Raw genomic sequence first — 14,874 nt, 5'->3', positions numbered from 1 at the left:
AAACTTCTGATTATAATATCTGAGTCCTCAAAAGCTCAGCCACTTGTACGTATGGTGTTGGTACCTTATTTGCATAGTATTTGTATTCATTGCTATTTGCATTTGTGGGAGAATACTTATATTAGGATGCTGAAATTATAGATGTTTTACAGGAGGATGTAGAAGCTCAAAGTCAGATCAGAGCTGCATTGTGTGCAAGGGAGAGTCCCTTCCCCAAGGAATTTGCAATATAAATAGATAAGACATAAACTGAAAGAGGTGACCTGACCAGCCTAAGGTCACAGAGTAGGTCAGCAGCAGAACTGAGATTAGAACCCAGGTCTTCCAAATGCTAATGTTCAGACTTATCCACCAAGCCATATTGCCTTTATAGTCTAATCTTTAAGCAAATGGAACAAGGCATGAGGACATTTTAGTACAGCTTTTGACACTGTCCCATGTGACATTCTCATAAACAAACTAGGGAAATGCAATCTAGATTAAATTATTATAAATTGGGTGAACAACTGGTTGAAAGACCATACTCAAAGAGTAATTATTGATGATTCGCTGTCAAACTGGGAGGACACATCTAGTGGGGTCCTGCAGGGGTTAGTCTCGGGTCTGGTACTAGTCAATAGTTTCATTAATGGCTTGAATAATGGAGTGGAGAGTATGCTTATAATATTATGGATGACGCAAAGCTGGGAGGGGTTGCCAGCACTTTGAAGGACAAAATTAGAATTCATAACAACCTTGACAAATTAGAGAAATGGTCTGAACTCAACAAGATGAAATTCAATAAGAATAAATGCAAAGCACTACATGTAGGAAAGAAAAATCAAATGCACAAATGCAAAAAGAGGAATGACAGGCTAGGTAATATTACTGCAGAAAAGGATCTGGGGACTATATTGAATTGAATATGAGTCAACAATGTGATGCATTTGCGAAAAAGGCTAATCTAATTCTGGTGTGTATTAACAGGAGTGTCGTATATCAGATAGGGGAGATAACTGTCCTGTCCTACTCAGCACTGGTGAGACCTCAGCTGGAGTACAGTGTCCAGTTCTGGGCACCACACTTTAGGAAATATGTGGATAAATTGGAGAGAATACAGAGGAGAACAACAAAAATGATAAAAGGTTTAAAAAATCTGACCTGTGAGGGAAGGTTAAAAACATTGGCCATGTTTAGTCTTAAGAAAAGAAGACTGAGGGGGGAACTGGTAACTGTCTTAAAATATGTAAAGGGCTGTTCTAAAAAGGATAGTGCTAAATTGTTCTCTAAGTCCCCTGAAGGTAGGACAAGAAGTAATGGGCTTAATCTGCAGCAAGGAAGCTTTAGGTTAGATAATAGGAAAAAACTTTTTAACTATCAGGGTAGTTAAGTTCTGGACGAGGCTTCCAAGGGAGGTTGTGAAATCTATATGATTGGCGGTTTTTAAGAACAAGTTAGACCAGTGGTTCTCAAATGTATTTGACCGGGCCCCCCTTCTTTGTGTCTGTAGTCATTTACGTCCCTTCCCCCCCAGTACATATACCACCACCCAGCTGTGAAGACAAAGTGGAGAGCAGCAGCTGCTGGCCACATGCCCAGCTCTGAAGGTAGCACCGTGCCAGCAGCATCACCATAATAAGAGTGGCAATGTGCAAAGTGATATTCGTCAATATCACTTATCACAGCAGACTTAGTGCCCCACTCCTACCCTTACTTCTGCACTGCTACTGCTACCCACTGCCTCCAGGTGAGGGACTGGGGCGTGGAGAGAAGGAGATCCTGAGACTGGACTGCCCTCCTGGTGAGGGAGAGCCTGAACCTGGGTGACAGGACTCTGGCTGTTCCCTTTTCACCACCTCTCAGGTGTGTACAGCCCTTCTGCACGAGCCCCAGCCACCTGGGACTGTCAGCCAGAGCTCTTAAAAAAACCAAAATCACACAGCTCGTGCCTCCCTTGACACATTCCCATGCCTCCCTTGGGAGACCTGCCCCACAGTTTGAGAACCACTGGGTTAGACAAGGACCTGTCAGGGATGGTCTAGAGATACTTGGTCCTGCCTTATCACATGGGTTGGACTTGATGACTGCTCCAGGTCCCTTCCAGCCCTACATTTCTATGATTCTGTGACAGCTGAGTTCTCTTACTGCCTTGGCCACTAACATACAGCGTGACATTGGGGATTGTTGGGGGAGTCTTACATTCCCCAAAGACCCCACTACTTTGTGTTGCCTCACATTTCGAGTATCCAGCTAGATACTCAGCTCTCTCTAGTGGGGGAACCCACAATGTGAGACTATCCAAATGAATGGGCACTTTTGAAAATGTTGGCCATCATCCACTTTGCCTCCATTTGTAAAATGGGAGTAATAAAATGCCTCTTCACAGGGGTGTGGTGAGGCTCAGTCGGTAGGCTCAAATCTTCATTAGGAGCCAGAATAACATCAAGAATCTGCAAAAAGGGAAGGAGTACTTGTGGCATCTTCGAGACTAACAAATTTATTTGAGCATAAGCTTTCATGAGCTACAGCTCACTTCATCAGATGCATGCAGTGGAAAATACAGTGGGGAGATTTTATATACACAGAGAACCTGAAACAATGGGTGTTACCATACACACTGTAACGAGAGTGATCAGGTAAGGTGAGCTATTACGAGCAGGAAAGAAAAAAAAACCTTTTTTCAGCAGTTGACAAGAACGTGTGAGGAACGGGGTTGGGGGGAATAAACATGGGGAAATAGTTTTACTTTGTGTAATGACCCATCCACTCCCAGTCTTCACTCAAGCCTAAGTTAATGGTGTCCAGTTTGCAAATTAATTCCAATTCAGCAATCTCTCGTTGGAGTCTGTTTTTGAAGTTTTTTTGCTGAAGAATTGCAACTTTTAGGTCTACAAGCGAGTGATCAGAGAGATTGAAGTGTTCTTCAACTGTTTTTTGAATGTTATCATTCTTGACATCTGATTTGTGTCCATTTATTCTTTTACGTAGAGACTGTCCAGTTTGGCCAATGTGCATGGCAGAGGTGCATTGCTGGCACATGATGGCATATATCACATTGGTAGATGTGCAGGTGAATGAGCCTCTGATAGTGTGGTTGATGTGATTAGGCCCTATGATGGTGTCCCTGAATAGATACATGGACACAGTTGGCAATGGGCTTTGTCGCAAGGATAGGTCCCTGGGTTAGTGTTTTTGTTGTGTGGTATGTGGTTGCTTCAGGTGAGTATTTGCTTCAGGTTGTGGGGCTGTCTGTAAGCAAGGACTGGCCTGTCTCCCCAGACCTAAAGGTGCCATCCTTTTCTTTTTGAGGATACAGACTAACACGGCTGCTACTCTGAAACCTATCAAGAATCTGGGCTTTCATGTTTGTAAAACACACTGAAAGACTCGGAGGACTAGTGTTCCAGGAATAGAAAGTATATTTTTTGTTCTCATAGTAGGACACGGTGAGGATAAAACTTCCACACAACAGCCACCAGATCATTGGTGCCCACTTTCCAATTTGTGCCACTCTGGCAGTGCAAAGCACACACCTTGGGAGATTCTGGCTAGTTGTATGTCCAGTGTAGCCATACCCTCAGAGAAAGCCTGGAATCTGGGCCCATACAGTCAGTCATGGCTAAAACAATCTACATCTTTCAATCAGTGGCATGCTTTCTACAGGAGACCTCTCACCACCACAGAGTGTCTTCTCACACACAGACAAACAATTTCCCTTCAACTATTAAACCACTGTTTCCATGGGAGATATTGGCTGCAGTTTACAAATATAGCGCCTGATTCTGCCACCTGCACATTGAGTAGTACCAAATTTTGAGAGCTGTCTCCCTGAAAACTCACATAGTGACCTACTATACAACTCAGTGTGCATAAGAGTGGCAGAACCAGCCTCTCAGAGCTTGCTAAAACGATATGTGGCCCTTATCCTGTGTTCCTGGGAGTTCGGTTTATGCAGTGATGGCAGATTTGGACCCCTGGAAAAGAGCTGATGAGTTTTACTTAACCGGCTAAGAGAAAACAGCTATGGTATACGCCTTTCCAATGAAACCTAATGCACTACATTATTTTTGTTTTGTATATTCACACTGTACTGTAACAAATCCATATCCTGTTATGTTGCCTTCTATTGTTAAAATAATAAAATGTACCACTTTAAAATATATGTTTCGACAACTCAGAAAGCAAAAGCAGTCATGAGATGTCAGTACTGTGAAAGGAAGCTGTAGTAATTCATAGTAAGCTAACTCTTGAAATGACAAAGAGCAATGATAGCAGAATTTGGCCCATATACGACGATGCACGATATGGGAAATGTGTGAAATGAGGAACCAGTGCATGTTTTCAGACTTGGATTTTCATGACTTTATTCTTACTACAGTAACTGGTAAGTTACATCATTTCTGATTGTCATGAGTTGTTCCTCTTAAAAATCCAGAACTTGTGCTTAAATTGTGGCTACATTTTCATGTGTTGCTATAATGTGTATGGTGTATTTTCCCCATTGTAAAGTCCCCTATGGCTATCTCATCTCATTGCAGGGCCCAATTTTCTACTGGTTTCTACTGGTATATTTTCACTGAGCTACAGAAGTGTAAAACTGGTGGGAGGGAGTGGAGATTTAGGCCCAGTGCATTTTGCTCGACATTAGCCTGAAGTTATTTCTCTGTAATGAACGAGGATAAAAATATTCAAAGGCACTGAAGTGACTTAGGAGCCTTAGGCCTACACTATGGGCCTATAGAGGCAGAGTTATGGTGTCCTAGCTATGCTGGCATAACCCTGTAGCGTAGACACAGCCTACAGTGGTGGAAGGGATTTTTCCGTCACTGTAGAAACACCACCTCTCTGAGTGACAGTAGCTAGCTTGACAGAAGCGTTCTTCCAGTGACATAGATGCTTCTACAATTGGGGATAGGTCAGCATAGCTACAGTGCTCAGGGGTGTGGATTTTTCACACCCCTGAGTGCAATAGCTATGTCAACCTAAGTTCTAAGTGTAGACCAGGCCTTAGTGCTGCTTTCAAAAACTGATTTACAGCGGGGCTTAGGCTCCTAGGTCATTCAGATGGTTTGGAAAATTGTATTTGTTTACGTATATTTTTCAAAATAAGTTCTTTGTGGCAGATAGCATCCTGATCTTAAGAGAAGAGCAACACAGTAATTCACACTCTTATCAGCCTCTATCACTATGATTGTAATCTCTAATGCTTTTTTAAAGGCCATCAAGGTGTCCTGTATTGATCCGATACATTCAATAACTAAGTGTCTGATCCTGTGAGATGCTGAACGCTCCCTGCGAGGTTCGACGCAGGCTCAAATCTGAGAGGAGGAAAGATAAGAAGCATGGTTTTGGACACCTAGTTCAAAGAAATGGTGGGATATCGGGTGAGAGATTTGAGTCTGCTCAGAGTGACAGAAGTCAGGAATGGTGACTTAGATTTGAAAGTCATTATCACAGTAATGGTAACAGTGACAAAAGGAGTGGATAAGTTTACTGATGATGGGTGTAGTGAGAAAAGAGAAGGGACCAAGGAAAAACCTTTGGATAACAGCAGAGAAGTGGCCCACTGAGGTAGGAGGCGAACAAGGAGAGGACAATTACAGAAGTGCCTATTAATTTCTGTCTTGTCCTGCTTATATTTATTTCTGTCATTGTATTATTTATCTGTATAAAGGATTTTAGCATACAATTTCTATTACAGACTGTGATGGATGTTAGGTTCTAAGACCCTACATGAAGATACAGAGATATTCTGCTGATTCATGATGACCGAGAGACCAGCAGGGTCTCATTAGCTTCAGTCCAGTGTTTGCATTTCTCTCTCGACTCAGAGGGGAGACTGAAACTCTTGTGTGGAAAAACATTAGAAACAGCAAGCTCAGTGACAAGCTCAGGCTAAGATTTGTATCTTATTCATAAGAATAAAGGGAGAACCCAGGTAAAGGGATGAGTTTTGAACACTAACCTAGTATGTGTGTAGAGCAGGTAGGAACTCAGCCTGCTCACACAGACCCTATACAAAATAAAGTTCCATTGTATTCTGTTATTATATATTTCCTCCAATGAATGTATTGAAAGACTTAGATGTTGATTAAAGTAAATGATTAAGACAAAGACAAAGACAGCTAGAGTAAAGAGCTTCACAATGCAGTTCTTCAAATGCACATCAACCCTGGTTTGCAATTTATACATTGCCAACCAGAGTAAGCTTCCTTAGGCATAGGCTCCTGTGCCTTGACTACAAAGTGAATTCAGAGAGCTGGAGAGGAAAGTAACAGACTTGATAGTCAGTATTTTGGGTATTCTTCTACTTTCACAGTCCATGTTTCACAGTCCATTTTCTCTTTCTCACACTGTCTCTCTGGCTACTGTATCCCTGCTAAAACGTTATCACAACACAGGCAGACACACAGACTCACCCACACACGCCTGTCACACTTTCTCTGCCCAGATGGATGTAACGAATGAAGTTGGGAGCCCTTGAACACAATCAGCACTGTCTCAGATAAACGAGGATGAAAGAACGGCAATTTTTGTGAGAGGGTTCACAAAAGCTTTTCAGGTGATTGGCAACAAGGTGAGAACTCTTAGCTGGTGACTCAGCTCTGTGTCTCACTTGCGGTCACTAAGGATGACATGGCTTAAAAAAGTAGGGGGTTACATAATCAATTTGTAGCAGGTAATTGCCGCTAGGTATTCTTTACTTCCTGTAGTAAGGATGTGTTGATGTCTGATATCAGAGAGTTGCCACATTTCACTCCAGAAGTGGCTGCATTTCTGTGGTGAATGAAGTGATTCTTGCATCCAGGCTGCATTTCAGTTTGTTGGCACAGTGATTTAGAACCCTTCCCGATGAAATATGCTATCTGGAGTATACGTACGAGGAATTACCATTGTCACTGTGTCACTGATATAATAAGGCTACGGTAATAGAAGGAGCAGAAGGCTGGCTTTGTGGACATCTGTATTCAGTTCTTGGCTCTGTCCTAGATGTCCTGTGAGATCTTGGGCACATAATATAATCTCTCTGTGTCTCAGTTCCCTGTCTGTAACTTGGGGACAATAATACTGCTAATCTCCCACCCTCTGTCTGCCTTGTCCTACAGAGCTTATAGTCTATATAGACAGTGATTGTCTTTGAGTGTGTTTTTGTACAGGGCCTTGTACAATAGGGCAACAATCATGGTACTGTAATTATAATATCAGTGATAAAGACTCCCATACGTTCCTTGCAGGAGAAGCCTTATGCCTTAGTTTAGCTAGTAAATAGGAGGCCAAGGACATTACATTTTTAAGGGGCATCGCTGGAATATTATTGGGACCACACTGGTTACTCATCTATAGGTTAGTCCCAAGCTATTCTATTTTCACTGCAGAACTTCTGTCCTTTCTCCACGAAGGGGTATCTGCGTTGCTTCAGTTGTTTACAGCAAGTACCTTTAGGTCTTGGATGCGCATCTGCCTCTGAATTCTTTACGCTGGTGACCATAGAACCCCTCTTGAAGTACAGTCGCAGTTGTTTCAAAGAGTTTTTGGGTACATTTAGGAATTGGAAGATCTAACTGCACAGAAAAAGGGCCAACTTTTCTGGAAAAAAGAAAGACCACAGGTAGGGAACTAAGATCTTTGTTGGGCTGAGTGGCTCGGTGAAAGCAGAGAACAGCTGAGGAGTGCGTCCATCAAAACCTGTCTTCACTTGAGCCAGCCTTGCTTTCCTCTAGTTGAGATGTCTCAAAGCTCTCCAGGTGAATGCAGCTTTATTTACTCTATTTCTGATTCAGAGGCTGGAGCTGCCAATTTCTTATTTTGTTCATTTCCAGCAGTGGTGGTGCCAAGCACACCTGCTGAGACACACGGATCTTCTGAGAAACATGATCACCCACATTTGAAATAACTATAGATGTCAAATTTTACTGTGGTGATAGTCTTGAAAAGAACAAAAACAACAACAAAAGCTGCTTCAGCAGAGAGAGTGGCACAAACTTCTGAGAATAGTCAGTGGCCAGTTGGTGGAGATAAGCTGCAACTGACTGCACATTCACCGCCATTGATTTAAATGGGGCACCGCATGGATGCAGGAATCTGCCGGCATGGATCTGAGTGCAGGATTGGGTGGGTCTAATGTCAGCAGATGAGTTTTCCTTCTAGGATGCAGCACTAAAATGGCAGTACACATTCCATCTAGGATGTGTAAAACTGGGACCAAAGTTTCTGATGCATGTAGGAGATGCTGAGCCCACAGCGGGGGCCTCTGGCTGGGTCTACACTACAAACGTAGGTCAACTGAAGCCGCAGTAAGTTGATGTAATAACACATGTCTACACTACCGAGTCCCTTCCGCCAACCTAAGTCACCTGTAAAGTTGACGTCTGTACTCCACTTCTGCGAGAGGTGTAGTGCTTGAATCGACACCCATGTGTCGACTTGGGGGTAGTGTAGACACTGTGTTGTGTAATTGAATTAATTGGCCTCCAGGAGGTGTCCCACAGTGCTCAGCTGTGACCACTCCTGAGAGCACTTTCAACTACACAGCACAGCAGCCAGGTACACAGGAACCAGACAGGGGAACTTTTTTGAATTTTCATTTCCTGTTTGATCAGCGTGGAGCGCTCACCCGCACAGATAATCATGGAGACTCAAGGCCGCAAAAGCGCTCCAGCCTGCAGTACACAGGAGGTGGTGGATCTTATTGCTGTGTGGGGAGAAGAGTCTGTGCAGGCAGAGCTCCGATCCAGCAGAGGAAATGCTGACATCTATGCCAAGATCGCACGGGGCATGGGAGAGAAGGGCTACATCAGGGACATGCAGCAGTGTCGCATGAAAATAAAGGAGCTCCGGCAAGCGTACCAGAAGACAAGGGAGGAGAACAGTCATTCTGGTTCTGCCCCACAGACATGCCGCTTTTACAAGGAGCTGCATGCGATTGTCGGCGGCGACCCCATCTCTACCCCAAAAGGCAGCGTGCATACCTCCCAGCAGGAGGACGTTGTTGATGAGAAAGAGGAGAAGGAGGAGAACGGGAGGCAGGCAAGTGGAGGATCCATTCTCCCCAACAGCCAAGAACTGTTTTTAACCCCGGAGCCCATCCGCTCACAGGATCAAGTGACGGCCAAGCGTGATGCCGGGGAAGGCACCTTTCCAATCTGACTGTAGGGGCTAGATGCTATTATTTTTTATGTTTAATCTGAACAAAAAAGGAGGTATAGTGGGTATTGGTAGCCACTCCAGCTACGCAGAGGGTGCTCTCCGAAAAGGACACTTTATGTGCACGGGGATGGCCCGGGAATCCTCCATGGAGATCTCTAGGAAGCTTTCATGGAGGTTCTCTGCAATCCTTTGCAGAAGGTTTCTGGGAAGGGCTACCTTATTTCATCCACCATGGTAGGACACTTTCTCACGCCACTCCGGTATTAACTCTGCTGGCATCATGTGCTGCAATGCTGTGTGGTGCAAAGGACTAGGTTTGTACCCAGATGCTTGCAGCATCTGCTCCCATGCTGCCACTGTTACCCTCAGGTGACTGGATCACCTAGGGGAAATGGGGGAAGTTTTCAATGCAAGCCCTTGAACCGCGAACAATAGAACAAGTAATCCACCCACCTTTGGTGAAATCTGGGTCACACAGCCATGCTTTCCCTAATGTGTCATGGCTGTGGTTGGAAGGGATCACTGGGTATTGCAAGCAGCATTGAAAAAAGTGGGGGCATGGCTTCCTGTGTGTATCCCCGAACCCGGTGCTGCCTTTGTAAAAAACAAACTATTTGGGGAGCTTTACACTGGTGCCTGTCTTCAAGCCCCATCCAGGTTGCTAGGTGGAAGGGGGCATTTCTCAAGTTCCCAATTGTGCTCCCAATTATGTCTTTACAAAAGTAGCAGCACAAGACCTCTTGCCCATGCCTCGTGGCCTTACTCACCAGGGCTGGAGCAGCAAACCAACTCTTGCAATAGCCAGCGGTGGTGATTACCTGGTGGCTTGCAGTGAAGTGCATTAAGAGGTGTATTTTTAATAAAAATAATCAACCTTGCACCAGAAACAATGTATGCACTGTCAATGGTTCCCTTGTGCTTTGTATTCCTTGAACCAACAGACAAGGTTTCAGCTGAATCCTCCAAACCGGGACAGAGACTTTCCCAGATTAGAAGGTGGAAAAAGAAGACTTGGGAGGACATGTTCCATAAGTTAATGCACACCTCCGAGAGTGATAAGATGGAGCTCAGAGCATGGAGGGTTTCACTGTCTGAATACCTGCCATGGACAGGGAGGACAGGAAAGCATGCAGGGAACAGGAGTGTGCCAAGCAGGAAGAGATGCTGCAGATTATGAAGGAGCAGCCAGACACGTTGAGGCATCTGGCTGATGTTCAAGAAAGGCATCTGGATGCTAGAGTTCCTCTGCAGCCTATGTAGAACCTGTGGCCATCATCGCCCAGTTCCACATCCTCCTCCCACAAATGTCCTATGAAGCAGGTAGGCGGGAGGAAGGGAAAGTTTGGTATCCCTTGCACTCAACACCAGGGGAGGGTACAAGGACCAGAAGGTGCCCATTCCCACACCTTTGGTTGTTATTGCAGTGCATCTGCAGTCCAGCTTTCCTTGTTTCTCCCCTTACAATGTTATCAGCCCTTTTGCCCCAGGTTATCTTACTTTTCTTTGCAGTCTCTGTATGTTTGTGTGCATAATAAAACAAAAAGGGTTGAGGAGAAAAGGCTCTTTATTCATTCAACACATGGTGGTTGGTGGAGGTGGAGTTTACAGAGGAGAAAATGCAATGGAGGGGATAGTTTGGTAAGGAATAACACAGATAAGTTTCACATTACTCTGGTTCATTGCTGAAACTGGTTTTCAAAGCCTCATGGAGACACAGAACTTGATGGGCTCTCCTTATTGTCCTGGTGTCTGGCTGCTCAAAATTGGCTGCCAAGCGATCAGCCTCAACCCCCCACCCCAGCGGAAACTTTTCGCCCTTTGGTTCACAGATATTATGGAGCACACAGCAGGCAGCAATAACAATGGGGATATTGCTTTCACTGAGGTCTAACCTAGTAAGCAAACAGCACCAGCGACCTATTAAACATCCAACAGCACATTCCACCACCATTCTGCACTTGCTCAGCTTATGACTGAATCGGTCCTTACTGCTGTCCAAGCGGCCAGTATACAGCTTCATAAGCCATGGAAGAAAGGGGTAGGCTGGTTTTGCAGAACCACGATTGGCATGTCAACATCATCAATGTTTATTTTGCGGTCTGGAAAGAAAGTCCCTGCTTTCAGCTTTCTGAACAGACATGTTCCTAAAGATGCACGCGTCATGTACCTTTCCCGACCATCCCACGTTGATGTCGGTGAAATGGCCCCTGTGATCCATCAGTGCTTGAAACACCATTGAGAAGTACCCCTTTCAGTTTATGTACTCCTTGGCAACGTGGTGCCAAGATAGGGATACGCGAGCCGTCTATTGCCCCTCTGCAGTTAGGGAAACCCAAAGCAGCAAAACCATCCACGATGTCCTGCACATTGCCCCAAGTCACTACCCTTCTTAGCAGAAGTCTATTAATGGCCCTGCAAACTTGGATCACAACAGATCCCATGGTAGATTTACCCACTCCAAATTGACGCCCCACTGACCGGTAACAGTCTGGCGTTGCAAGCTTCCACAGAGTGATCACCACTCAATTCTCCACTGTCAGAGCTACTCTCATTTTAGTATGTCTGTGCTTCAGTGCTGGGGAAAGCTCTGCACACAGTTCCTGGAAAGTGGCCGTACACATTCAAAAGTTCTGCAGCCACTGCTCATCATCCCATAGCTACATAACAATCTGGTCCCAGGAGTCAGTGCTTGTTTCCCAGGACCAGAAACAGTCCCCCAACCGTGTTCAGCTGATGCCCGACTGTCACCAGCAACTGCAAATTGTTTTGCTCTATGGCTTGCAGCAGGATGCGTTGACATTGCATTGTTCTGTGCTGCAGCTCCTGTTTCAGCTATGTAAATAGTGCAGGATAAGGCGCGAGGTGTTTGTAATGCTCACAACAAGAGTGTACAGCTGAGCAGGGTCCATGCTTATCATGCTATGGCATCCAAGCAGGTAACCCAGGATTTCCAAAAAAGGCTAGGTTTGTTTACTGTTGATTACAGGGAGGAAGGTAAGTGCATCATGGGAGGCTAATGCCAGGTTCCCGTAACCACTTGTGACAATGTTTTGGTCCCATAAGGCACTGCAAGCCCTCCCCAAAATTCCATTTAGCTATGTGCAATGTGGGATAGCTACCCACCGTGTAGTCCTCCGTGCGTCGATACCTGCGCTGCTAGTGAGGACGCACTCCGCAGACACAATGAGTGTGGTGTGGACATGCAAGATCAACTTGCTTAAATCGGAGGCTCGCTATTGACTTACATAAAGTCGACTTAACTTTGTAGTGTAGACATGGCCTCTGAGACCCACCTAGCAGGTGGCTGCAATGGGGTATACAAACCTCACACTGGGCAACACAGGGTTAATGATCTAATGTGGGAGCAGATGGCCCTGCCCCACCACACCTGTGAGAGATGCCAGAATTGGAGGGAGGAGTTTAAAAGGTAGAAACCCAGCTCAGTTGGGGGCAGACCAATGAAGAGCACAGGTCTCCAGTCCTCAGCTCCTGGAACAAGGGCTGGCTAAAGGCAAGAACGCCTCAGATGACTGGTGACCCCCTGCCCTCAGGTGGACTGTTACAGATTCCCTTGTGACGGGATAGTGCCTTTACACTAGCCGGTGAGCCTCGCTGGGCCCACAGCTTTACAGAAGCCTTCTGAGGGAAGAGAGCTTTACCATATCTCTGGGATGATTGGTTTGCATTTATGTCTTTTGTGTTTATTGATAACCCGCGAGAAGGGATGGACTATTCAGGGCTCAGCTGCGGGGGCTGAGCCTCTTAAGACGGGACTGGTATGGTGGAACACCCAGACATGGCACAGGAGAGGCCTGGGTAATGCTGGGGCCCAGTCGAGAGCCAAGGGGGTGCCTTGGTGTGGGAATTCGGGTGACCGTGACCCCATAGTGCTAGGCACTGTATTTGAGTAGTGCCTAGAGAGATGCCCCAGCGGAGACAGCCCCATAGTCCGGGGTCCTTTACAAACACAGAGCAAGAGACAGCATCTACCACAAAGAAGTTATAGTCTATAGGCAAGACATGCAAAGGGCAGGAAGAATTATCTCCATTTCATAGGTAGAGAGCTGGGGCACAGAGCGATTAAATGGCTTGCTTGATCTCATGCAGGAACCCAGATCTCTTCAGTCCAAATTTAATGCCTTAACCACAAAAATGATTGTCCTCTTATAGGTAGCCATCAGGGGCATCCTGGGAAGATCATTCTTGATATCATGACTTATTTGTTTTCCTGTCCATCTGTATTAAATTAGTTGTTTTGCTCTATTAATATGAAAACCGAGATTATGAGTGAATTTTAAAGTTAATAAAATATCGTCTTACTGAAATGACAATATAATGCCCAAGGTCTTCTGCTTTGGGTATTACTGAGCAGTTAATTTTTCTGTCCCAAAGGCAATCGGTCAATATCTTGTATTTTATTTCCTGAAATCTTTATCCCTATATATGTGTATAAAGCCTTCCAGCATCTGCTTTTGTGATGTACTTTCTGATTTCCAAGGCACTATTGCAAAGTGTAAATGTATCCTAGTGCTGCTTCAGCTGATCATCTCTGTATAAAGTCACCACCATTCCTGTCTGTGTCTTAGAATTGTATTTACTCACCGGCTTGCAGCACTAAATAAAACAGATTGTGGAACCATGCTTTTAATACCATTCAGCACTCTTTTCTAGAGCCACCTGGTCCCATAAAGAACAGATTTGTATGTGCCAGGACATGCCAGCATCGCTTGCTTTATAACATACACTAGATTCTTTTAAAAATGGTGACCATTTGAAGAAAGGGTCATGAAAATGTGATGTTAGTCTATTAAAATGTGTAATAACTATGTGGCTAATTGTTTTTCTGGGGGCCAACACAGATACAATAATTGCACAAAATCCTGCTCCTCTCATTCACAGGGTTATTGGAACTGCTCACCTGAATGTGGCATGATTTGGCCCATACTATGTATTAAATGCCTGAACTTGTTCTGTCCTATGTCTGGAAACAACCAAAGAAGTATATTAGTACATTTATGACACAATTTACTGCTGTCATGTACTATTTTATAAGTGGTGGTGTAGCAAACAATGAAAAGGAAGACTGGTTGTGGTAAGACTCACTATACATTGTGTAAACCAAAGTCTTCTCCTAACAAAAGCACTTTAAAGTTCGATGGGGTTTGCAGCACCAGTTGCTAAGAGACAACTGGATCCATCTGGAACAAATTTATAACACTTTGTGAATTAGGATTGTCTCCACATGCAAATTAATCTGGAATAAGGTAAAGCAGTGGTTTTAAAACTGTGGGTCACAACCCAGTGCTGGGTCTCAAAATGTAAAGCACTGGGTTGTGGCAGCTCTGGTCAGCACTGTCGACTGAGCCGTTAGAAGTCCTGTCGACAGTGCTGCCTGGCTAAAGCAGACTAGTCCCTACCTGTTCTGACACCGCGCTGTGCTCTGGCAGTGGCCAGCAGCAGGTCCGGTTCCTAGGCGTGGGGACCACAGGTCTTCGCGTGTTGCCCCTGCCCCGAGCACCGGCTCAGTACAAGCGTTTCCATTGACTTCAACGGGCTTTGGATCAGGCCCTAAAATTCTGGCCACATTTGGTAAAATCATGGCCACTGAAAAAATTCTGCTGATATTATTATGTTATAAAACTGAACCTTAGGTAATTAAATGTAGGTGAAATTAACCCCTGTGCAAAGGGCATATACACAATGTAAATCCCACTAAGCCACATTTTGAGGGTTTAAGTGGAATGTAAG

The sequence above is a fragment of the Lepidochelys olivacea genome (genome assembly GCF_965140295.1).
Source record: "Lepidochelys olivacea isolate rLepOli2 genome assembly, chromosome: 4".
Classification (NCBI taxonomy): Eukaryota; Metazoa; Chordata; order Testudines; family Cheloniidae; genus Lepidochelys; species Lepidochelys olivacea.
The sequence above is the reverse complement of the archived record's forward strand: the minus strand, read 5'-3'. Positions refer to the sequence as shown.